We start from the raw sequence: 24,887 nt of genomic DNA, 5'->3' as shown, positions 1-24,887 counted from the left end.
AGGTGTGCCCGAGGACCTGTTCAGACAACATAAACTTAAAGCACCAGTTCACCTTCAAACACCATTTATATATTAGTATACTGCGTCGACCATGACAAGCTATGGCATGCCCTACATGCTGGGCGTATCGGCACATCTAGTCAAGCTGTTAAGATTACTTTATACCAAATCAAGAAGCCAGTATGGGGACACAGCCTGGTTTGGGATTGGCAAATGCGCCCAACAGGGCTGCATTCTCTCACCCTTCTTGTTTAAAATGCAAAAGTGATTATGCGGAAAATGGAACTAGACTAATTGGAAATCAGTGTGAGAATAGGTGGCAGAAACATCAACAATCTCCGTTAGGGCTCATGCCCACGGGCAGGTCGGATTCAGCCTGCGAAATCAGACACGGCGTCCCCCAGAGACCCTATACTCACCTGTCCGGATCAGACGCGAGTGTCTCGCTCGACGCGTGTGTGCAGTGGAGCGCATGTCACAGATTTCTGCTTTACTTCTGCTCTACTCACAGTGGAAGTATCGTGGGACAGACAGCTTCCATTAACTGCAATGGAAGCAGTCTGCTCGTTTTTCCGAACAGAATAGAACCTGCTGCGATTCTCCCCCGCAAGCAGAAAAATCACAGTTGATTTCCGCTCGTGGGCATGGGACAATCGTTTAACACAGCATGTCTATGGACAATTATTGCTACGGAATTCGTGGAGGTTGACTGGCCGCGATTTCCGCAGCGATAATCCGTCCATGGGCATTGGGCCTTATGCGGATGACAACTCTGCTTGCAGAAACAGAAGCAGGTCTGAAGCAGCTGATATGTAAGATTAAAACTGAAAGAATGGGCCTCTACCTGCATTTAGAGAAGACTAAAATTATGACAACTGCAAAAAATAGCCAAATTCAAATCAAAAATCCACAACGAGGTCATGGAATGCGTGCGAGGCTTCATCTTCCTTGGTTCGAAATTTGACCAGATTGGAGAATCTATGCCAAAGATAAAACGTAGGATAGCATTGGGGCGAAGAGAGATACTAAATTTGGACAAAAATAGAGATATTGGTATAGCAACTAACCGCATGATAGTGCAAACCAATGTCTGTCCCATAGCCATGTATGGATGTGAAAGCTGGACTGCGAAAAAAGCTGATAGGAGGATTGATGCATTTGAGCTGTGGTGCTGGGGAAAGCTGCTGTATATGTCCTGGACGGTGAGAGTAACAGAGAATCATATAAGACCCGATATATCACTGAAGGGCAAGATGACCGGACTCAGACTCACGGATTTTGGCCATGTAATGTGAGCAGAGTCACTAGAAAAATCTATAATGCTTGGACAGATCAGTGCCAAAAGACGACCTGGCCACCAAAGACACAATGGCTGATACTGTCAGAGCGGATACTGGCATGGATATCACACAACTGAAAGAAGCAGTGCAACACTGAAAAACATGGAGGGAGGGCGCCTTTAGGGTCACAAACAACTAAACAGCTAACAACAGCATACTGCACTAGTTATCTTGCAGAGATCCTGAGTTACAGGTGTCATCGTTGTCATCCTCCTCCACAATTCTGCTGGCTTTTGAGCCCAAATCTCTCTGTATTCTTTGATTCTGTACAAATCTTATTTTTGCATTTTCAGAAGTGTACTGCTTACTGCAGGCACTGTTATTCTATCACTGTGTTACCGGAAGTCAGCTAAGGCCTGTTTACACCACATTTGTGAGGTGCACTTAATGTGTATACCGAGAAACCTCCCGACGTATACGCTGCATGTGCCCATAGAGCTACATTAGCCAGACGGAGGTCAAAGAGTGTCATTTTGGCCTCCATCTGGCCAATATATGCCAGCGTAACAAATAAATAATTATGGAATAATGTTGATTATGCTATTCCACACAGCGGTATCCTGCAAAAATAAAAGTGTTAAGATTTAGATATCTTTTTCCAATATGGCACTGGGTGACAGTTGCCACTGTATGGCATCCAAAGACTTCTGTATATCGGGAATCTCCAGTGACGTAAATGTTCATATATGACCTGCAGCATCCCCAGGCAGAGATTCCGCTAAAGGTCTGATGGCTCTTTGCTCCCTGTTCTCTCCTAATAGTACATCAGAGTGTGTTTGAATGCACTTGGCAGCAGTAGCCTGTGCTGCCCAACCAGAACTTATCACTGGGTACAGAACACCCAGACAATGTACAGTATCCTAGCAATAGTACAACCCCAATTCCAAAAATATTGGGACGCTGCGTAGAATGTAAATATGATGAAAACAAACAAAAAAAAGAATGCAGTAATTTTGAAATCTCGTATAACCATATTTTTTCACAATAGAATAGAACACATTTCAGAAGCTGAAATTTAAACATTTTTCCATCTCAGTTTAAAAAATTAACTAATTTAGAAATTGATGGCAGCAACACATGTCACCAACATTGGAACGGGGCCATGTCTACCATTGTGTAGCATCCACTCTACTCTTTACAACAGCCTGTAAACGTTTGGGAAGTGAGGAGACCAATTCCTAGAGTTTCGGGAGATGAATGTTGTCCCATTCATGTCTGATGTAAGATTCTAGCTGCTCAACAGTCCGGGGCGTCTGCTGGATTTTCCGTTTCATAATAATGTTGTGTTTTCTATTGGGGAAAGGTCGGGACTGCAGGTAGCCAGATCAGCCCCGAACTCTTCTTCTGTTGTGATGGATGCAGTATGTGGTTTAGCATTGTCATACTGAAATATACAAGGCCTTCCCTGAACAAGATGTCTGGATGGAGGCATATGTTGTTCTAAAACCTATATGTACTGCTCAGCATTGATAGTGCCTTTCAAGATGTGTAAGCTGCCTGTGCCATAGGCACTAATGCAACCCCATATCATCAGAGATGCCGGCTTTAGAACTGTGTGCTGGTAACAATATAGATGGTCCCTTCTCCTCTTGACTTCGCAGGATGAAGTAGAAAATTAATCCTCCAGCTGTTTTTCATTACTACCATTTATTTTCCAGTGTTTTGTTGCCCCTGCTACAACTGCTTTGAGAGGTGTTGCTGTCATCAATTCCTAAATAAGTTAATTCTATAGACAAAATAGAAACAAGCTTCACTTTCACCTTCTAATAGGTGTTTTATTGTGAATAATATATGGTTGAGATTTCCAAATCATTGCATTCATTGTTCTTTACATTGACTTACATTTTACACAGTGTCCCAACAAGCAGAAGTAGTATTTTCCATATGTTAATATTTAGTGGGAACTCCTTTGGCACTTATGATATCAGATACTCTGTGTGGCCTACGAACATCTGATAAACCTTAGCTGGCATTTCCCTCCATTCACCCTGCAGACGTCTGTCAAGTTCTCTCAAACATGTACGCTGTTTATATTGACTGACCAAATGTTCCAGTTTGTCCCAAAAATGTGATTCAATAGGGTTCAGGTCAGGACTCTGTGCAGCCAGTCCACTCATGGACCATCCAGATCTTCAAACCAATGTAAAACAGTATTGGATTTGTGACAAGGCATGTTGTCTTGTTGGAAGCATGGCTGACCATTCCCTGAGTATGGCCACATTGTCAGCAGGACGTTCTTGTCTAGAATGTCAAGGTACACCTACGTGTTCACAGTTCTTACCACTACAACCAACGCACCAAGACCATACTACATAAAATATCCACAGACCATAATGGAATCTACACCATATTTAAAAGGGTTATTCCAGCTGTGAACCAAGTTTTCAAAAATTCCAGATATGAAAAGGTGTTTGCGCCATGTTTATGCACAGCCGGTTATGGGTATTAATCACGCAGGCATTGCCTCCTTATTGACTCCTATTTCTGATGTTTGCCCACATTGCTATGTTCCCAGATGGCCACCATATTCCTGCCTACATTTCTCACATTTCCCTCTGTACTTCTTTCCTGTATAGGTTTCTAAGCGCTGCCCTGTTATTGGTCAGCAATCTGGTTCCGAGATCTGAATAGAAAAAAGCCATTCCTGGTTGCTCCTACTGAGCATGCCCGACCTGTAGAGCTGGAATGCCTACAGGACGTATCCAAGGGCAACCTTTGTATAAACACTTCTCAAGTGCCAGGAGAAGGGAATGGCTTTTAGAGCTACAAAAACAAAATCCAAAGCAGAAACACATTGCAGACTTTAAAGCAACCCTCTGGGCCTGGAGAAGCAAAGATGGCTGAACTGCTTCTCTGTCTACCTGCTGCACACTGTGTATTAGCATGCATTGGTAGTCTAAGACACTACATGCTGCTCTGATTGGCCAGGATGCTCACACGGACAGCACTGGTTAATCAAAGCTTATGTAGTGTCTTAAGGCCCTTTTATATGCAAAGATATCGCTCAAACTGCTGAAAGATTGAAAGACTTAGCAATGGTTTTAAAAGTACTCACACCTACTTGTCTCTATCTGACCTTATTAGGGCTTCTGCACACTGGCAAGAGCGATATCAGGATGTGAATCACACCTTGAAGTCACTCTCACAATCCCTCTGAAGCCCTAAATGCTAGGCGTTTTCGCAGGGAAACAGCCTCGCATCACAGCAGGGCTGGAGGAATCTCCTGCTGTGGCAGTCACAGCCACAGCAGGAGATGGGACAGCAATGGGACACGATTGCTGAAGGAATCCCCTGCTGCAGTTGTCACAGCTGCAGCAGTGGATCCTGATGTTCTCCCATTGCTGCAGCAATAGTGCCAGCCCCATTAAAAAGCAATGTGAGATGAGCACTGTGACCAATCAGAGGCAGCGCTCAGTTGTCATTCAATGAATGGCTGAGCGCTGCCTCCAATTGGTCACAGCGCTCAGCCAATCAGAGGCAGCGCTTTCAGAAGACAGATTTTTCAATTTCCAGAAGAGAAGCTGAAAAACAATGCCATGGACCTGCTACAAGACGTGTCGGAGAGGACAATGCTTCTAAGTTGATGTATTTATTTATTTATTTTTTTTCCTACAGTAATAAAATATTTTTGGGTTAGGGTTTCCTTCAGCAATTGTGTTCCATCGATTTCATTGGGGCCAGCCCCATTGGAAACAAGATTGCAAAAAGATAGGAGATGCTGCGATTCTGTTTTCATCGCAAGCGTTAAAACATCGCGCATGTGAATGGAGCCATTGGCTTCATAATTTTGCGATTTCTCGCAGCGTAGGAAATTGTGCAATTTCATTGCCAGTGTGAAGGCCCCCCTAGCAAAGTAAGCTTCAGTAGCAGCTTAAAGGGGTTGTCCCGCGAAAGCAAGTGGGGTCAAGCACTTCTGTATGGCCATATTAATGCACTTTGTAATATACATCGTGCATTAATTATGAGCCATACAGAAGTTATTCACTTACCTGTTCCGTTGCTGGCGTCCCCGTCTCCATGGTGCCATCTAATTTCAGCGTCTAATCTCCCGATTAGACGCGCTTGCGCAGTCCGGTCTTCTCCCTTCTGAATGGGGCCGCTCGTGCCGGAGAGCTGCTCCTCGTAGCTCCGCCGTGTCACGTGTGCCGATTCCAGCCAATCAGGAGGCTGGAATCGGCAATGGAACGCACAGAGCCCACGGTGCACCATGGGAGAAGACCTGCGGTCCACTGTGGGTGAAGATCCCGGCGGCCATCTTCGCACGGTAAGTAAGAAGTCACCGGAGTGCGGGGATTCGGGTAAGTACTATCCGGTTTTTTTTTTTAAACCCCTGCATCGGGTTTGTCTCGCGCCGAACGGGGGGGGGAGGGGGGGAACTATTGAAAAAAAAAAACCCGTTTCGGCGCGGGACAACCCCTTTAAGGCCCATTTACACCAGCAGATGTTCGCTCAAAGATCGATTAAATGACAGTTTGAGTGACAGCTTTGAGCGATCATTTGCATAATCTATTAAGTAGCTACTCAGCTACTCAAGAGCAATTAAGTGTGCAAATAAACCCTTAGCTTCATTTGCACACATTTGAACCCATGGGCTCTTAACATCGCCCAGATCCTTTGTTTTCCAGGGGGAAACAATGCTATCAGCACTCCCCGTGGAGAACTGCTGATAAGGCTGATTTTTAAGTTGGACTCAATTTAATGATCAGCTAACAATGCCCGAAAAGCGCATGATGGGTGCACATTTAGCCGCACCAATTATCACTAAAACAATCGCCGATTAGCAATTTTTTTAGCGATCATCCGCTGGTGTAAAGGGCCTTTAGGGCTCATGTCCACGGGGAAAATAGGATTTAGGATCCGCAGCGGATTTCCTGCATGCGGATCCGCACCCCATAGGGATGCATTGACCACCCGCGGGTACATAAATACCCGCGGATCGTCAATAAAAGTGATTTAAAAAAAAATGGAGCATGAAAAAATCTGGACCATGCTCCATTTTCATGCGGGTCTCCCGCGGGCTCGGCTCCCGCGGGCTTCTATTGAAGCCTATGGAAGCCGTCCGGATCCGCGGGAGACCTAAAATAGGAATTTAAAGCATTTACTCACCCGCAGCGGACCGCGAAGCTCTTCTCTTCCTCACGGCCGCATCTCCCTTGCTTCGGCTCGGCGGATGTGCCCGGCGCATGCGCGCGGCACGTCGATGACGTGCCGGCGACGTGCCGCCGGCGTCAGGAATTCATCCGCCGGCCGAAAATGAAGATCCGGCCGTGAGGAAGAGCAGAGCTTCGTCGCCCGCGCCGGATAGGTAAATTCTTTTAAATTGCTATTTTCAGCGCTCATGTCCGCGGGGCAGGAGGGACCCGCTGCAGATTCTACATGTAGAATCTGCAGCGGATCTGATTTTCCCCGTGGACATGAGGCCTTAGACTTGTGTTTCTGCAAGGGATTATCTGCCCAGACGGTTTCCATTGTCTTCTCCAGGCATCTATTTGCCTTGCATACACAATGTATTCATTGTATATGCAAGATAAACAAAAACTATCCTGCATCCTGCAAAAGAGATGCATTTAAATAGACCAAATTGGTTCAGTCTCTCAGCGTCTGAATGATGGATTTTATGCCGGCTATAAATTCATTGTTCAAACGAAGAGTGCACAATGCCCGCGTTTACATGTAACGATTATTACTCATTATCGCTTGTTTGAATGAATTTTGAGCGATAATTGTTGCGTGTAAAAGGTCCTTTACACTAATCATGCATAGTGATGTACAGTGTGTATCAGGTAGTCAGAGAAGCTGGTCCGGCCATCTTTACTTCTTCAGGCCCAGAGGGTTGCTTTAATAACATTTGATATCAACTTTGGGTAACCAGAATACCCCATTAACTCTTGGCACAACACATTCAGGCAAGTTGATCCTAAGGCATCGTCCACACCCAGGTACGTCCATCTGATGTGACGCAAAGTACTGTACAGTAAATGTAATCTTCGGGTAACTTTTTTTTTCTTAGTTTTTCAAATTCCAAGTTCATTGTGGATAAGTGGTATAAATCTACTCCTTTCTACTTAAAAAAAAGCTAAAATAGCACATAACACATCCCGAACAAGAAAATAGTGTAAGATTTTATTAGGACAAAACAGATTGCTTATTCGTGTCATGATTCCGTTAACCCTTTCACTGCCAAGTTGTTTCCTGACTCACAATCTAAACATTAGCCAAAAAGAAGATATCATTGCTTATGTGTCAACTAGATAAAATAAACTCTTCTTTATCAGACATTTACATGTGACAAACCCCATCAAAAGTTATGCAACAAAGTGCTCAAGGGCAGAATCAGTCATGTTTACAAGCCCTGTGATTAAAAATTCTTTTAGATTGTAAACTCTTACTTGTGGGGGTCCTTTCACATTAGGTTAGTAGATGTTAGCTTGTATTAGACATTTAGCAAGTTTACAATTTCTCAGCAAGGGCACTGAAGATGAAACGTGGCTGGGTCTTTCAGCATTACAATGATCCCAAGCACACCACCAGGGTAACGAAGGAGTGGCTTCGTAAGAACCTTTTTAAGGTCCTGGGGTGGCCTAGCCAGTCTCCAGATCTCAACCCTATAGAAAACCTTTGGAGGGAGTTGAAAGTCCGTGTTGCCCAGCGACAGCCCCCAAACATCACTGCTCTTGAGGAGATCTGCATGGAGGAATGGGCCAACATACCAGCAACAGTGTGTGCCAACCTGTGAGGACTTACAGATAACATTTGACCTCTGTCATTGCCAATAAAGGATATATAACAAAGTATTGAGATGAACTTTTGTTATTGACTAGAGATGAGCGAACGTACTCGTAACGAGTACTTACGCACCCGAGTACCGCCATTTTCGAGTACTTCAGTACTCGGGCATAAAGATTCGGGGGGCGCCGGGGGGCGGGGAGAGGCGCGGCGGTGCGGGGGGGAGCAGTGGGGAACAGGGGGGAGCCCTCTCTCTCTCCCTCTCCCCCCCCCCCCACTCCCCACTGCTACCCCCCGTGCCGCCACGGCGCCCCCCGAATCTTTACGCGCGAGTACTGCAGTACTCGAAAATGGCGGTACTCGGGTGCGTAAGTACTTGTAACGAGTACGTTCGCTCATCTCTATTATTGACCAAATACTTATTTTCCACCATAATTTGCAAATAAATTCGTTAAAAAAAAATCAGACAATGTGATTTCCTGGATGTGTTTTCTCATGTTGTCTCTCATAGTTGAGGTCTACCTATGATGTCAATTACAGGCCTCTCTCATCTTTATAAATGGGAGAACTTGTACAATTGGTATCTGGCTAAATACTTTTTTTTCCCTCCACTGTATATAAATGAAAATTACTATTACACAGTTTAACCCCTTAACGACCGCCTATACGTCTTGACAGTGGCCGTCAAAGCAGTTTGATCTGTAGCGTCGTCTTTTTGTATTAGAAGCCCAGTGCAGGTGTCCTGTGCCACGGGAAGCGTTTGCTCGGCTGTCACATGACACACCTCGGATCCCCGGTGTTTAACCCTTTACACACAAAGGTCAGTGCATGTAAAAGGCTGACAGAGAGAGTGGGTTCCCTCTGTCACCCATTGGACCCCTGTGATATGATAGCTGGGTCCCAATGGGTTGCTAATGCACCAGGAGGCTTTAATATAGCTTCCTGGTCTGCCAGCTATGGTGGCTTATAAGGTTCAGCCTCTGGCTGATCTTGTAGTCTTTCTAATATACTACAATTTAGTATAGTAATGTATTAGAAGAATCTTAAAAACTAATAATAATCAAGTCCCCTTGACAAAAATAAAAAGTAAAAAAAATTGAATAAAAATTAAAAAAAAAAAAACCTTCAAAAACCCATCTTTCCCCTTTACTATGTTAAAAAAAGAGAACTCTTAGGCTGGGTTCACACAGGGCGGATTTGCTGCGGAAATTCGGCTCGGAATTTCGCCGCGGCAAATCTGCCTGCGGCCGCTAATCTCAGGATTGGCCAGCCATGTGGACGAGATTTCTGAGAAATCTCGTCCACACGGGACGGCCAATCCGCTGCGGTAAGTCAGGCTGGAACCGCGGCTGCAGCATGTTAATTTTTTTTTTCCGCCGCGGCCGCGCTCTCCTCTATGGGAGCTCCGGCCGCAGCGGAAGAGCGAGCGGCCGGGCCGCTTCAAACCTGCCGCGGGTTTTTCCGCTGCGGTTCTCCCGGCGGAAATCTTGCGGTTTTTGCTGTGGCCAAACAGCGGAATTTCCGGCGGAAATACTCCCAGTGTGAACCCAGCCTTAGGGGTCTTTGCATGCCGCTATAAAACAAAAAATACATTTTTTTAGTATGAAAAAGTTGCAAGAAAAAAAATTCATAATAATACATATTAAATATTAACATAATTGTATCGGCCAGCAAAATTAACTTAACATATTTTATACATGGTGATTGCGGTTAGAAAAAAAAATTAATGAAAAACGTGCCAGAACTGCAGATTTTGTTAGTCTTGCCTCTAGAAAAAAATAGAATAAAAAGCAAGAAAAATGCTGTATGTTCCCAAGAATCGGATAAATGAAGACTAGAGTTCATTCTCCAAAAAGCAAGACTTCATATAGAGCTCAGTCAATAGAAAAAAAAATAATATGGCCGCCTGCACACGAGCGGAAATCCCGCCGCGGGATTTCCGCCGCTGAAAGTTTGCATAGGAGTGCATTAAAATACGCACTCCTATGCAGACGGCCGCGGTTTGGCCGCGCGAAATCTCGCGCGGCAAACAAACCGCAGCATGTCCTAATTTTCTGAGGGGCACGCACTCACCCGGCCGCCGGCTCCGGTCTGCGCATGTGCCGGCTGCGCGGCAGCCGGCACATGAAAGAGCCGGGGCCGCCAGGCGCGGGTGAGTACGCGCTCGTCCCTGCAGGCGCTCGGGTCGGATCGCGCGGCGAGATTTCTCGCTGCCGGATCCGACCTGCTCGTCTGCAGGCGGCCTATGGCTCTTGAAATGCGCTGACACAAAAGCAAATCCTTAAAAAAAACTATATCTAGATTTTTTTTGTTTACAAATATAGCAAAACCTAGAAAATAAACACTGTATAAACTTGCCGGAATCATGCTGACCCCGAGAATAATGTTATCACATTATTTTGCACACTGAAAGCCATAAAAATGAAATTAAAAAAAAAAAACGAATAGCAGAATTTGTTTTTTTAACGAAATCTACCAAAAAAAATTATAAAAAGTTATACAGTACATTATATGTACCCAAAAATGATGCCATTAAAAAATACAACTTGCATTGCAAAAACAAGCCCCATGGCCCTGTCGACAAAGAAAACTAAAAAGATCGCAAACACGCTTTGACTTAAAGGGGTTAATATTAGAGGTCAGTAGGCAAGGCAAAAAAAACTGCAGGAGAAAATAGGCAATCACAAGCTGCATATTTTATAAAATAAAAAACTAGGACTGCTCATCTCTTCAATGTCCCACCAATTCAGCCTCGATACCCCAGCAATCCCTCATTACTATCAATCAGCAGTAACATGCTGTACTGAAAGAGGACTTCTGCAGCCAGTTTTCCGATTAGTCACGTGCCGTACTTATTGTTATTATAGCCGGGCGGCATGCTGCACTTGTTCGTCCTGCATTTTCTGCTAGATCTGCACCAGATGCTCCTAAAGGAGACGCAGCTCTGAACATAAGAGAACTGAATCAAATATTAGCATCAAGCAACCAGATTTGGCGGAAGGGATTGGTGAGCATTTAGGGAGAGGCAGAATTATTTTGTCGGTGACTGTTTGCTCACCTGATCACCACAGACATGAAGATACAATGCAACAGTGGATCAAATTTCCCGGTGAAATTAATTCACTGATCTAGATGACGAATATTTGTCCAACCTATTGATTGTATTCTGTAGACCGTTTCCATTGTTACACTGAATGTATTTTCATGATGCACTTTGGCTCTGTGGTACTCCCCGGTAGGACTGAGGCCACCAGTTCAAATCTAAGCAGAATAATCTCTCCATGAAGTCTGCAACTTCTATTACATACAATGGAAGAGAAAATCCACAGCAGTTCACCCAGTGCAGGACAATACCAGCCAGATAATGCTGAGCAAGCATCAGGTGACATGAAGTGGTCAGTCGCCCTTGTGCCATGTGCCTATCCTCTGCATGGATATCTGCTATGAAGCCCTGCAATGAAGGCAGTTCTCCTATGCTCTCTAAAGTGCTATGGATTCCCCACAGAGCATCCCCAAAGGATGTATTACTCTTGCTCAGTGCATGGACATATACAAAGTAACCTAATGTATTGTGAGTAGTAGCGGTTTATTTTCTTGCTTTTTGATGTTTTGTTTTTTTATTATGGTTACACTAAAAAAAGGATAATGATCGCTCAGAAGCTTCAATGGGCGCAGTGTTATACCACATTACTGTGAAGGCCTCAAGTAATCACGAGCTACCGCTGGCCTTTGTTCTAGATGGCATAAAAAAAAATTTGGGCAACAGAACAAACAGAAGAATGCCAAATCATTACTCATATAGCGATCAAAACAACTGGATGGAGCTCTGTTGCAGCCCCCCCCCCCCTCGTTCTCGGGATTGCTCAGACCCCCAGCAAGCCTAATGTTATGACGTATCCTTGCAAATATGCAAAAAAGTATTACACGATGGGAATTCTCCTTCAAAATAAAGGGCAATTTAGGAGGCTCGCCATACAAGCCATTAGAAGAAAATAGCTATGGTTGGTATATAATTTTAAATAAAGAGATTGGTCAAATACAAAGATTATTAGCATTTCAATTATAATTAAAATTTGTCATCAGTGAACTCCTCACCAGATTGCTTGTCACACTTATGTCTCCTATGTATATTGCAGTCACTTGCATGTTGTGCAGCCTCCTGTCTGATGCACTGGATTTTTAGATATGTCCCTACTTTTTCTTTCACTATTCTGTGCTATCAATCCCATGATGCATCAGCACAACATCACATGAGTAGCTAGAGCCTGTATCATCTCTGCCTGCTGGGAGAACAGTGTGATTATCACTACTCTGCACATTCCCATAAATAAGCTACAAGTCATAAGTATACAGTCAGGAGGCGGCAATATCATCTTCTTCATAAGGCCAGGCTCACACGAGCAGACTGGATTCTACATGCGGGAGGCCCACAGCAATTACTGGCTGTGAGCCCATCCGGCAACCCTGTATATCCAATTTCCTTTGTATTACGGATGCCCACTTTGTTCACCAGTCATGCACAATACAGTTTGTTTTTTTAATGTTTGTACTTCCCGTGCCGGCACTTAGTGATGACGCATATACCCGTGGCCCATATGGCCTCCATTGACTTCACTTGATTTTTCCTCAACTCGTGAAATACGCAATTCGCATCCGCTAAAAAAGGTGATTTTACATGGTTTTCAACGCCGCAATAGGAATCCACCGTGTGCGCCTGGCCCAAGTATGTGACAGGAGTGTCTAACCATCAGCAGTAACGGTGACAGGAGTTTCTGTGTGGTACAGTTCATGCATTATAATCAACAGGAATTCTGGTGACTGAAAAGTGACTTTCTGGAGAGAACACAAAGCCACGTAATTCTCAGATGGTCAAAATAAGATCACATGACCAGCCTGAAGAGAAGGACTGCAAATGCTTTCAGATAGAAAGGCAATAGCAGCCTATGTATAGATGTATTTTAGGTCCGGATGAATAAGTACAGTGGACATTACTATAGTTCTTAATATGTTGAAAACTATATTGATTGCCTGCTATCAGCAACAGCTACTAAAATTCCTGAACATAAACAGCCCCCCATCATTTTATAAGAATGTGTGTTTTTAAAGATCGATTCAATACCACTTTTGGACCATAGGTCCTACCTTTCCTTCTTTGAGTCAAAGTCAAAGAATAAACATGCAATTTCTGCATAACTAAAAGTAATCAGGATCCTTTAAATTAGTTTGTACTGGTCAGGCAATCCCCCGGTTGATTACCTATATTGCAACAAGCCCCAATACAGCCTGATTTTATTGAATTTAGGGCTCATTTTATAATACAGATTCTCCAACATTGGGTCTATGACCCAGTATCCATAGCAGCAATACAGTGAGATACCGGGGGATGTGGAAAAGAACAGCTCGCGTTCTCCATCAATATCATTGTTTTTAGATCAGTTGCTGTTATATCTTCAGATCTCCACTGCCCGTCATAATCACATGATGGTTTGTATTGATAACATTTGAGTCAAATGACTAAGTTATTCTTAGACATCATTTTTACTCAGCGCTCATTTAAAAAAGGTAGCGAGGTACGGACAGCCATATTCTAGATCGGTCAGACAGCATGTCATAAACCTCTACCTTGACAATCAATTGGCGTGTCTTTAGACATTACTATAGATTTCATAAACTGAATTAATCCTCCTTGGGACTAGCTTGTTTCTTTGAGTGGCTATGCAACAAGAACCTTTTTAACCATTGTTAACCATTGGCTGGGGTCACACAGGGCGGATTTGCCGCGGTTTTGCCGCAGCAGATCCGCCTGCGGCAAAACCGCCCGCGGCCGCTAAGCCCGGTATTAGCCAGCCATGTGGACGAGGTTTCTCAGAAATCTCGTCCACACGGGACGGCTAATCCGCTGCGGTAAATCCGGTTGAAACCGCGGCTGCGGCGGCCGCAGCCGCGGTTTCAAAAGAAGCAGCATGCTCATTCTTTTTTTCGTTCCGCTGCGGCCGCGCTCTCCTCCATGGGAGCGCCGGCCGCAACGGAAGAGCAAGCGGCCGGACCGCTTCAAAGCCGCCGCGGCTTAAACCGCGGCGGCTCTGCCGGCGGAGATCTCGCGGTTTTTGCTGCGGCCAAACCGCGAGATTTCCGACGGCAATCCGCCCCGTGTGACCCTAGGCTTATAGACATCAATAGAAAACAGCCCCAAAAGTTAGTGCCAAATTTCTAGGAGCGCTGGCTACCTGGCTCTAGGGACTTGTCTCGTTACCTTATATTGGAAACGCTTTGGATGAACGTGCGCAACAGACATTTCCTAGGATTATAAACAGTGAGTAAACAGGCAATGAGATTTCCTTTTACTAGGAGACAGGTATCCAGAGAACTTGTTCATACTTGAAATGCTACTTCAAGCCAAAGCAATGCACTTGATAAAAAAAAGTTGTGTCAAGAAGATCTCTGCATTGTATCGACATCATACGTGTCTTTTTCGTCTGTTTTATAAATAGCAAATTATCCTTACAGTCTATGATGCTAAAAATACTTACATATCATTTCCTTCTCTATAATTAATTGCTTACCATAAACTTGAGAGAAAGTTTAATTAATTTATCACTAAAGGCAGAAAAAAATTACAGTGAAACCACGTGTCTGCAATCTAGTTCTATTTAAATCACGCTAAGGCCATACCAAACTGAGCTGTGTCATTAAAGTGGGCGTCTCACAAAAATATTGTTTATAATTAAGTCCAGCCCAAACGTTTTTTGTAATTACACTTATTGAAAAAAAACATTAAAAACTCGTGACAGGTTCATGGGTGCCCTAGGCTCATTAATGCACCTGGAGAGGAAAGGCTAATATGTCTGTCCTGATCCAATAGAAGAGCTAATGTGCTAATTCCTGAGAATGCAACTGCTGGCTATGATAGAACTAGTTATTAGTATTATTTATAGTACCAGTGTTTCTGGTGGCGAAATGCGCCACTTATATAATATAGTGAATGACATCATCACATGTAACTCACTGAAGGACCTGTGATGATGGTTGGAGTTGCTCACAATATTGAAGGACCTGTGATGGCGTCACTGTCATGTCATCAGGGGCGGTGCATGTATCTCACTCTCTGGATGAAGGACCTTTGATGACGTCACTGTCATGTGATCAGGGGCGGAGCATGTAATTCACTCACTCACGGACAAGTGGTCCTTAGTACTTTGAAAGTGTCGGATCACATAGTACAATGCAGCTCGCTAGGTATGGGGGCGCTTAGTCACAGATTGTTCAGTGTGCCAAAGCTGACCTCTGTTCACCATCAAAAATTCCTAAAGTGGGCACATTATCAGAACTGGACCATGGAGCAACTGAAGAAGATGGTCCATTCTGATGAATCAGGTTTTCCTTTTCATGATGTGAATGGCCAGGTACATGTGCACTTGAGGAAAAGATGCCCAAGGATGAACTATTGGAAAAAAGGCAAGTGTGTTACTCCAGGCAATGCTCTGCTGGGAAACCTTAGGTCCTGGCATTAATTTGGAGGTTACTTTGATACGTAACGCCTACCTAAACATTGTTGTAGACCATGTACCGCCCTTTATGGCAGCGGGATAATGTGCCATGTCACACTGCAATAAGTATTCAGAAATGGTACGGAGAACATGGCAAAGAGTTCAAGGTGATGACTTGGCCTCCAATTCCCCAAATGTCAATCTGACTGAGCATTTGTGAGATGTGATGGAAAAAAGTCAGATCCATAGAGGACCTTGCAACTTACAGGTCAGGACTTAAAGCATTTGCTGCTAAAGTCTTCTTTGTGCCAGATACCAGAGGAGACCTTCAGAGGTCTTGTGGACGCTATGCTTTCATGGGTCTGAGCCGTATTTCCACAGCATGAAGGGGACCTATACAATATTAGATATGGCTGATCGGTGGTATATCGGCGTATTAAATAAATATCCAAAGACGTCAATCTTTGTGTTAAAGTTATTTTAGAGAACACCTTCCTATATGCCCCATTAGGAGGATTTCAATGTTCCAGGGCCCTCTCTGTTAATAACTAGGACCCCATTCTGTTTTGTAGGCGCTGCAGAATATGTTGGTGCTATATAAAGATTCTTATAACTACACTACATGGCCATGCCAGCTCTAGAGAACCTCTAGCATACACTGAAATCACCGATCTCCACAGCCACCTTGTGAGGTGCAGTGATGCATGCACTTCTGGTTTGCAATAGTTTACATATATAAGCTACAAGTTCTCAGAAAACCTGCTCATTCCTCTCTTTTCATCAGCCTGGAGCTGCATTCCATAATCACTGGGGGTTATATGATGGACGCTTCCAAAGAAATTCACTGGACCGAAAAAGTGCTGGAAAGACAAGAACTAAGAATTTATTTTGTGAAGTATTTGAATAATCTATGCCAGCTGCCCAGACAGACTGTTATTTGGGCATCTCAGAATCAAAGGGTTTCATACCAATAAATGCATGTGTTTATGAGGTGTTGGAGTGCATTTATTGCAGGCACAAGGTAACATACACCATGTCAAATATGGTGTTCATCTGCTATGAACAAATCCAGAGGACGTAAGCTCAGAAGGAACCATGAATAAAGCAACAATCATGTGTGCAATTATAAATGCAGACATGTTAACATGAGCATGCTTGGTCTGGTGAGAATGTGTGCGAGTGGGTAGGTAACCAGCTCAGTGATAGAAAGCAGTAACCGTTACTAGTGGGGCACCACAGGGGTTGGTTTGGGGCCCTATTCTTTTTTAACACATTCATTAATGACCTGGTAGAAGGATTGTGCAGTAAAATATCAATATTTGCAGATGATACAAACTAGGTAAAGTAGCATGAGAGGGCAGTATACGGATGCAAATGGATTTGGACAAGCTGGGACTTTGGGCAGAAAAATGGCAAATGAGGTGTAACACTGATAAATATAAGGTTATGCACATGGGCAGAGAAAATGCATGTCACCAATATACACTAAACCACTGGGTAACACTGACATGGAGAAGGACTTGGGGATTTTGGTTAACTGCAAGCTTAACTGGAGCAACCAGTGTCAGGCAGCTGCTACCAAGGCAAATAGGATCATGGGGGCATCAAAAAAGGTCTAGGAGCACATGATGAGAATATTGTTCTTCCTCTTTACAAGTCATTGGTGAGACCACAGATGGAATATTGTGGACAGTTTTGGGCACCAGTACTCAAGGAGGACATCAGAGCTTGAGAGGGTTCAAAGGTGGGCAACTAAAGTAATAAATGGATGGACGGACTATAATATCCAGAGAGGTGATCAAAATTGGGATTATTTACTTTGTCTTTTGCTTTCTTTCTAAACAGCTGCGGGGCGACCTAATAATTATGTATATCAGGGGACAATACAGAGATCTCTCCCATAATCTATTTGTATCCAGGACTGTGACAACGGGGCGCCCTCTAGAGGCTTTCTACAGACATAAAAGGGGATTCTTTACTGTAAGAGCAGTGAGACTATGGAACCCTCTGCCTGAGGGCTCTTTCACACGGGCGTATATCGGCCACAGTTTTCACGGAATCCAATGCATGAGATCACATGGCCGTATTCCTGCAGCGTAAAAGCGCCCAGCCGGGCCAATATAGCACCAGGCCGAAAAGATAGTCCTGGAACTATCTTTCCAGCCAGAATAGGTCGGACGCTGCATGGGCTCCTATGGGAGCCAGTGACAGCGACTGGGGAAGGGAAGTAGTTTAGCAGCGTGACTGTTAAACTCCTTCTTTCTGGGTGTTTGCAATGGGAGGGGTGGAGCTAAGCTGCGCCCCCTCTCATTGCTGACCAGAGGCAGGGAGGGTGCGGGTGCTTAGCTCCGCCCCATCCACTCCCATTGTAAACAGCTGGAGAGAAGGATAAAGGTGGTGAGCCAGCAAAGGGGAGGGAAGGGGAGGCAGCGGCATTGTGGCCTCAGCTTATATGCGCCGGGGCCCGTGCCATCTGAACAGACGCACAAATGTTAGATTTGTGCGTCCATTCACACGTTTTTATGGCGACGGTGGGCGCATGTAAAAATGCCTATGGCCATGTGAAAAAGGCCTGAGGACATGTTATAGTCCCTGATTATTTCAAAAGGGTTCTTGATCCAGGGAGTTATTCTGATTGCCAGACTGAGTCAGGAAGGACTTTTTCTCCAAAAGGAGGAAAATTGGCTTCTACGTCAATGGATTTTTTTTTGCCTTCCTCTAGATCAGTGATGGCGAACCTATGGCAAGCGTGCCAGAGGCAGCATGCAGAACCGTCCCTACTGGCACGCACCCCCATCAGCCGCTCACCACTTTAGTGAATACCGGCAGAGGCCGCGGTATTCCCCTGCCGGTATTCACTCAGCTGCGCTGCTAGCAGTGCTGATCCCAGCGCACACTGACGTCAGTGTGCAGCCGGGATCCTCCTCCCTCCTCCCCCCTCCCCCGATGTCTCCTCTTATGTTCCGCTAGAGCAGGGGGAGGAGGCGTCTGGCAGCACACTGACGTCACAGTGTGCACCGGGATCAGCACTGAGCAGCAACACCGTGCAGAGGAGCAGCGGAACTTCCACGAGGAGGAGGGGGGTAAGTATGTTGGTCTCAGGGTGGGGTATGGGGGGGGCCACGCTATTACTACTGGGGTACACTGTGGAGTGTCACCATTACTACTGGGGGACGCTGTGGAGTGTCACCAATACACTGGGGGACGCTGTGGAGTGTCACCAATACACTGGGGGACGCTGTGGAGTGTCACCAATACACTGGGGGACGCTGTGGAGTGTCACCAATACACTGGGGGACGCTGTGGAGTGTCACCAATACACTGGGGGACGCTGTGGAGTGTCACCAATACACTGGGGGACGCTGTGGAGTGTCACCAATACACTGGGGGACGCTGTGGAGTGTCACCAATACACTGGGGGACGCTGTGGAGTGTCACCAATACACTGGGGGACGCTGTGGAGTGTCACCAATACACTGGGGGACGCTGTGGAGTGTCACCAATACACTGGGGGACGCTGTGGAGTGTCACCAATACACTGGGGGACGCTGTGGAGTGTCACCAATACACTGGGGGACGCTGTGGAGTGTCACCAATACACTGGGGGACGCTGTGGAGTGTCACCAATACACTGGGGGACGCTGTGGAGTGTCACCAATACACTGGGGGACGCTGTGGAGTGTCACCAATACACTGGGGGACGCTGTGGAGTGTCACCAATACACTGGGGGACGCTGTGGAGTGTCACCAATACACTGGGGGACGCTGTGGAGTGTCACCAATACACTGGGGGACGCTGTGGAGTGTCACCAATACACTGGGGGACGCTGTGGAGTGTCACCAATACACTGGGGGACGCTGTGGAGTGTCACCAATACACTGGGGGACGCTGTGGAGTGTCACCAATACACTGGGGGACGCTGTGGAGTGTCACCAATACACTGGGGGACGCTGTGGAGTGTCACCAATACACTGGGGGACGCTGTGGAGTGTCACTAATACACTGGGGGACGCTGTGGAGTGTCACTAATACACTGGGGGACGCTGTGGAGTGTCACTATTATACTGGGGGACGCTGTGGAGTGTCACTATTATACTGGGGGACGCTTGGGGTGGGGGGTGTCACAATTATCACTGGGGCCGCTGGGGGGTCACTATTAAAGCTTGGGTAGCTTTACACGAGGTGAAAATGGGCAGGGCTGTTTCAAAATAGACAGGGTGCAGATTTTGACTGCTTTTTCGATGCGGAAATGCTGCAGAATTTTCCACAGAAATTTCCGCTGAGGACATTCTGCAGTATTTTCACATCCAAAAAGCAGTCAAAATCTGCAAGCTGTCTATTATGAAGCGGCCCTGTCCTTTTTAGAACGACGGGGGTAAAATCATACGTCGTGATAAGCCCCGCCCCCTGACATGTTGGCACTTTGCGATAAATAAGTGGGTTTTGGGTTGCAGTTTGGGCACTCAGTCTCTAAAAGGTTCGCTGTCACTGATATAGATCAACATCAGATAAGTAATAGGCAGAGCTGGATGGATACAAATCTTTTTTCAGCCCAAAATACTGTTACTAAGCAACAGTCACCCCCCACATGCAGGATAGGCACGTAAGGGCCCTTTTGCACTGAATGTTCAGATTCGCGCTGGGCATGGATGACAATCGTTTAGTACAGATGCCAGCAGCAACTTAACGACGAACAATAATTTGTTTCCCGCTCAGTTTCTGCAAACATAAAAATGATACAACAATCTGTCTGCGTAAACAGGCAGTCACTAATCTCTGAACCACGGCCTGCCTGTTGACTGTGAATGGAGGCGGGCGGCCGAAACGATCTGTGACCCGCTCCTCCATTCCTTGAGCAATCTACACTCCTATGCTCATGAGCGATTATTTCTGGGATGACTGTCAGACATTAAAGTGCCCAACCATCTTCCCATGGACCCCAAGAGGTAGTTCATCAGTATTTTACACCTGAGCTACCTCCTCTATAGCATTTTGCCTGTTCTACATACTGCTGGGAGCTGGTGTTTGGACCTGCCCGTGTATTTCTGTATAAGTAAACTATGACCTTTTTCAGTGATTCTTTATGTTCAGCTACATGCTGACTCAAGACGGGTGAGTTTAATATACAGGTAGCTGGCCCTATTTAAATTACTAATGTCAGACTTGGCGTGCTTGTGGTTTTTATTAAGGATGCCACACTCTGCCATATAAACACAGTCAGATGTTCCAACATCATTATGTAAGTCTGTAGGCCACAATTAACGTGGTTGTGTCTGTCGCGTTTGCCTCTCCAAACCACAAACACAGCTGAGTCAGAATGAGATAAATAGGGATCCGAGTGAACGCACCAGTATATGACCTTGACCCGAGCCTGTGCACTGCTACTCCGCCACTCCATTTATTCGGGCTACATGGGACTCCCGTTCTTGTAATCAGTGGTTGGGCCCCATTGATCAGATAATTATCCCTATCCTGTGGATAGGATATAGGTGTAAGGCCTCTTTCACACGGGCAACAGCGATATCGGTGCTACAAAACCGCAGCAATATCGCAGCCGTGTTCCCATGATTTTGTAGCGTCGGTGACGCGTTCTTTCTTGTGAAAAATTGTGCATCACTTTACTGTTGCCAGCAATACAAAAAAAATATATATTTTTTTTAATCGCAAGAAGGTTAAGCCCTCCACCTAAAATAAGCCCTAGCTGAATTCCCTGAAAAAAAAAAAAAAAAGTGAACACTTATCTAAAAGGCTCGCTCAATATACTCCCACTGCTTTCCGGAGCATCCTGCAGCCCTTGTTCGCCCACAGAAGATCACTTCCTGGTTGCAGGATTTTAAAATCCGGCCTCCAGGAAGTGATGGCTCTGATTGGTTCATACAGTGCTACTCAATCAATCAATGCAGCGCTTGATAAACCAATACAAGGGCTGTAACTGGTTCTTCAAACTCTGTTGTGGAGGATTTATGAATTGGCTAAGCCACGGCATTGATTGGCCAATTGATAAATCTTGCCTCCACAAAATGATTGGTTCTTCAAACTCCGCTCAGCCAATCAGAGCAGAGCTGGATGAACCAATCACAGTGCTGCACTGATTTGGTTCATCTAGTGCTACTCAGCCAATCAGAGACATCGCTTCCTGGAGATCGGACATGCTGCGATATGATTCCCCCATTGCGGTGCCATGCAGGGAAAAAATAAAAATCACTCATGTGAAGGACCCTATTCAAAAGAATGGGGTTCATATTTGTGCGTCTCACACGGCACAAATCTTGAGCGATTTTCTCGCCCTTCTGGAAGCCGGCCTTAAAGTTAACATAACCCCTTTAACAGAAAAGCTGGCCATACATTCAATGCCCAACAGCTATTCTTCCCTACATCCCCATACATGGGCATGTTCGGCTCAGCTCAGTCCTCCTTTTCCTTCTGACAACTGCCAAATCTGCAGATTTGAATCAACATTAAACTAGCAATCCTCTGGTTTCAGGACCAAGATTCTGTCACAGGGCCAGGGGGGTACATTACCTGCTGTTATTCTATCCTCTGATTCGCTGGTTCCAGGTCACATTTACAACCGTCCAAGATGATTGACTCAACCTTCAGACTACCTCACCCCCACAACTACCAATGCACTACACCTGCTCTCTGGTTGGCCAAAGCTGCTCATGTGATTAGCACTGGCCAATCAAATATCAGTGCACAGTATGGATTAGGTAGTTAAAAAATGCTGAAGTCGTCTTGGACAGCAGAGAAGAACAACTGCAGGTCATATACTCCTCTGCTCCAGGACCACATGTGGTCCTAAATCCAGAAGGTCACTGTAACTTTCCCTAGAAGTGAACGGTGTATACATAGCACTCTGATTTGCAGATATACTAAAAACTCCATATCATGTAGCAACTAATGTCAGACATTTTTGCGGCTATATGATAAACATTGTGCCCAGAGCCTCCCAATACTCGGTGTACACAATAGCTGGGAGCAGATGCTGACTGTTGCTGACCCCACCCAAGCCAACATATTGTGCTCCGTTTGGCATGTCGCTCCATAATTATACAATCTCAGTACACACAATGGGAAATGAAAAACAACATGTTATACCGAGTTAAATGAAGATTGCTGGAACAACTCCTGCAAACAAACTTTCAGCTGTAGGGATAACAGAAGACATACTGCAGCCCTGTGACCTGTGATATCACACAGCATGTGGAACACCGCTCCGGGGAAACTGGGTGTGTGACAGATCCAGGAAGGAAAGTGCCTGTTCGTGGTGTGAGAGCATTCATGGAAAATCCCATTCATGCTCCCAGTTACACAACACGGCTTCCACATGTTACTTGTATGTGAGGGACACTCCTAGGCAGCAGGTCTAGTACTGCATGTTCTCTGCACATGGCTAGCGCCCTCACAGTACACTGCTGTGACAGGAGTGTTGTGCAAGACTGCCATGACATGTCCGGGACCACAAAGTTAATTACCGAGCAGCACGCATTAGTTATGTGAAATACAAGCGCCCAACAGCCGTATCTGTGATCCGTATAATACAAGCCATATTACACTGGTAAAGTAGGAATTTAGAGAAACAATACTTAAAAAAATGTATTTTCCACTACAAATAAAAATAAATAATCTACTGGAAATAAATGTCGCAAAAAACTTTAGCCATTTCCGTTTTCTCTCTGGCCACCGATAAGTACCTCTTTCCTCCTGAGTGGCAACAATGTGGCAGCCATTACAAATATGTGACAACCAAGGTGGCGACCAATACAATGACTAATTTGCCTACTTATGCAATAATAGATAATCTGCTAATATATATTGCAGCACAACTAGATAAACTTGTTGATTATAACTCTAGGAGACACCCAAAATGTCCTGAAGTGGGAGCCATATTTGTTATCATTCACCTTTTCCAGAACAGATAAGAAATGGCTGACTAGATTTCTCACAAGCAGACGGAAAAGGACAGCTCGAGGACTAAAGTCCCATTTACATGCACAAACGATTGAAAGATTGACAGTTTTAGCGATCATTTTGCATAAAGTGTTAATGGACACTAATGTCCATTAACACTTTTTCAGCTTAATTTGCCTGTACAAGAGCCTCCAGGAGCTGTTTGCAGAGCCCAGCATGTGGTCCGAGATCTGCAAACAGCTCAATTGTTCTCGCAGGGGCTGTCAACAGAATACAATGTAATCTCCGACTCCCGTGCAGAACACAGTGTGCAGTCCCTGTTATCTCTCTCTCCAGCTGAGCAATGGATTTTAAGCTCACCTTAAAATCATCATTCAGCCGAAGAGTAGACGATGGCAGCGTTTACACACAACGATTATTGCTCATATGCCATCGTTGAATGAATTTTGTGCGATAATCGTTGCGTGAAAATGGGCCTTTCCATATACTGGAGAGGTTTCATTTTGGCGGGAAATAGGCTTTATATGTGGAGACTCATTGCCTACAAAAGCAGGAGGTATAACCTGGAAGAGGAGTAAGAGCGCACATAACATGCCTCGGCCCAACATATAACAGCCGGCAGAGTAACGTGTACGGGCCTGAACGTAGATCTGTATTGCCTTAGGAAGCCTATTCTAAACTCAGTAACCAGAGTCTCTGATATCGTGTTATTAAAAGGAGCAATAAACATAGAAAATGCATAAAAAATAAAAAGCCATTGCATCGAGTCCTCCCTCTATTTCCTTTGATCCAAGTCGGTTTCATATTACAATAAAAACTGAGAATTGTATAAAGACTAGAGATGAACGAGCGTACTCTCTAAGGGCAAATACTCGAGCAAGTATCACCTTTTGCGAGTACCTGTCCGCTCGTCTCGAAAGATTCGGGTGCCAGCGGGAGGGAGCGGGGGAGGAGAGAGAGATCTCCCTCCCGTTCCTCCCCACTCTCCCCTACCGGCACCCAAATATTTTGAAACGAGCGGACAGGTACTCGCAAAAGGCAATACTCGCTCGAGTAATTTGCCTTAGCGAGTACGCTTGCTCATCTCTAATAAAGACGTCTGTGTGTACGACTAGCTTGGCGATGTCCTGCATCGGGGATGTAAGACAACCAGCTGCAGCAGGAGCCTCCCCCCTGACCGATCTAAAGGAAGACTAGGCTCCACCCATCAACCAAATCCCAACATTCAGTCAACCACAAGCCGAAAATGAAATAAATCAACAGAAAAGTCAAGGCCCTTTTCAATGGAACAAAAATTGTTCAAATGAGCAAAAAAGTGAAAGATAATAATCCCGTCTAAACGCACGCCAATGTCATTTATACAGCGACTGTGAACAACTTCTCGTTTGAAGGAGCCAACAATGTATCTGCTGTATAGACCGG

General features: G+C 45.2%; 1 protein-coding gene across 1 annotated transcript in view; it reads right to left on the bottom strand.

Moving 5' to 3' along the window:
• Positions 1-24,887, bottom strand: part of NHSL3 (NHS like 3) — a 47,672-nt gene that overhangs the window by 18,942 nt on the left and 3,843 nt on the right. The window lies entirely within an intron of this gene.

Source organism: Eleutherodactylus coqui, chromosome 1 (genome assembly GCF_035609145.1).
Source record: "Eleutherodactylus coqui strain aEleCoq1 chromosome 1, aEleCoq1.hap1, whole genome shotgun sequence".
Taxonomy (NCBI): domain Eukaryota; kingdom Metazoa; phylum Chordata; class Amphibia; order Anura; family Eleutherodactylidae; genus Eleutherodactylus; species Eleutherodactylus coqui.
Note: the sequence above shows the minus strand (reverse complement) of the source record. Positions and strands in the feature narration are given on the sequence as shown.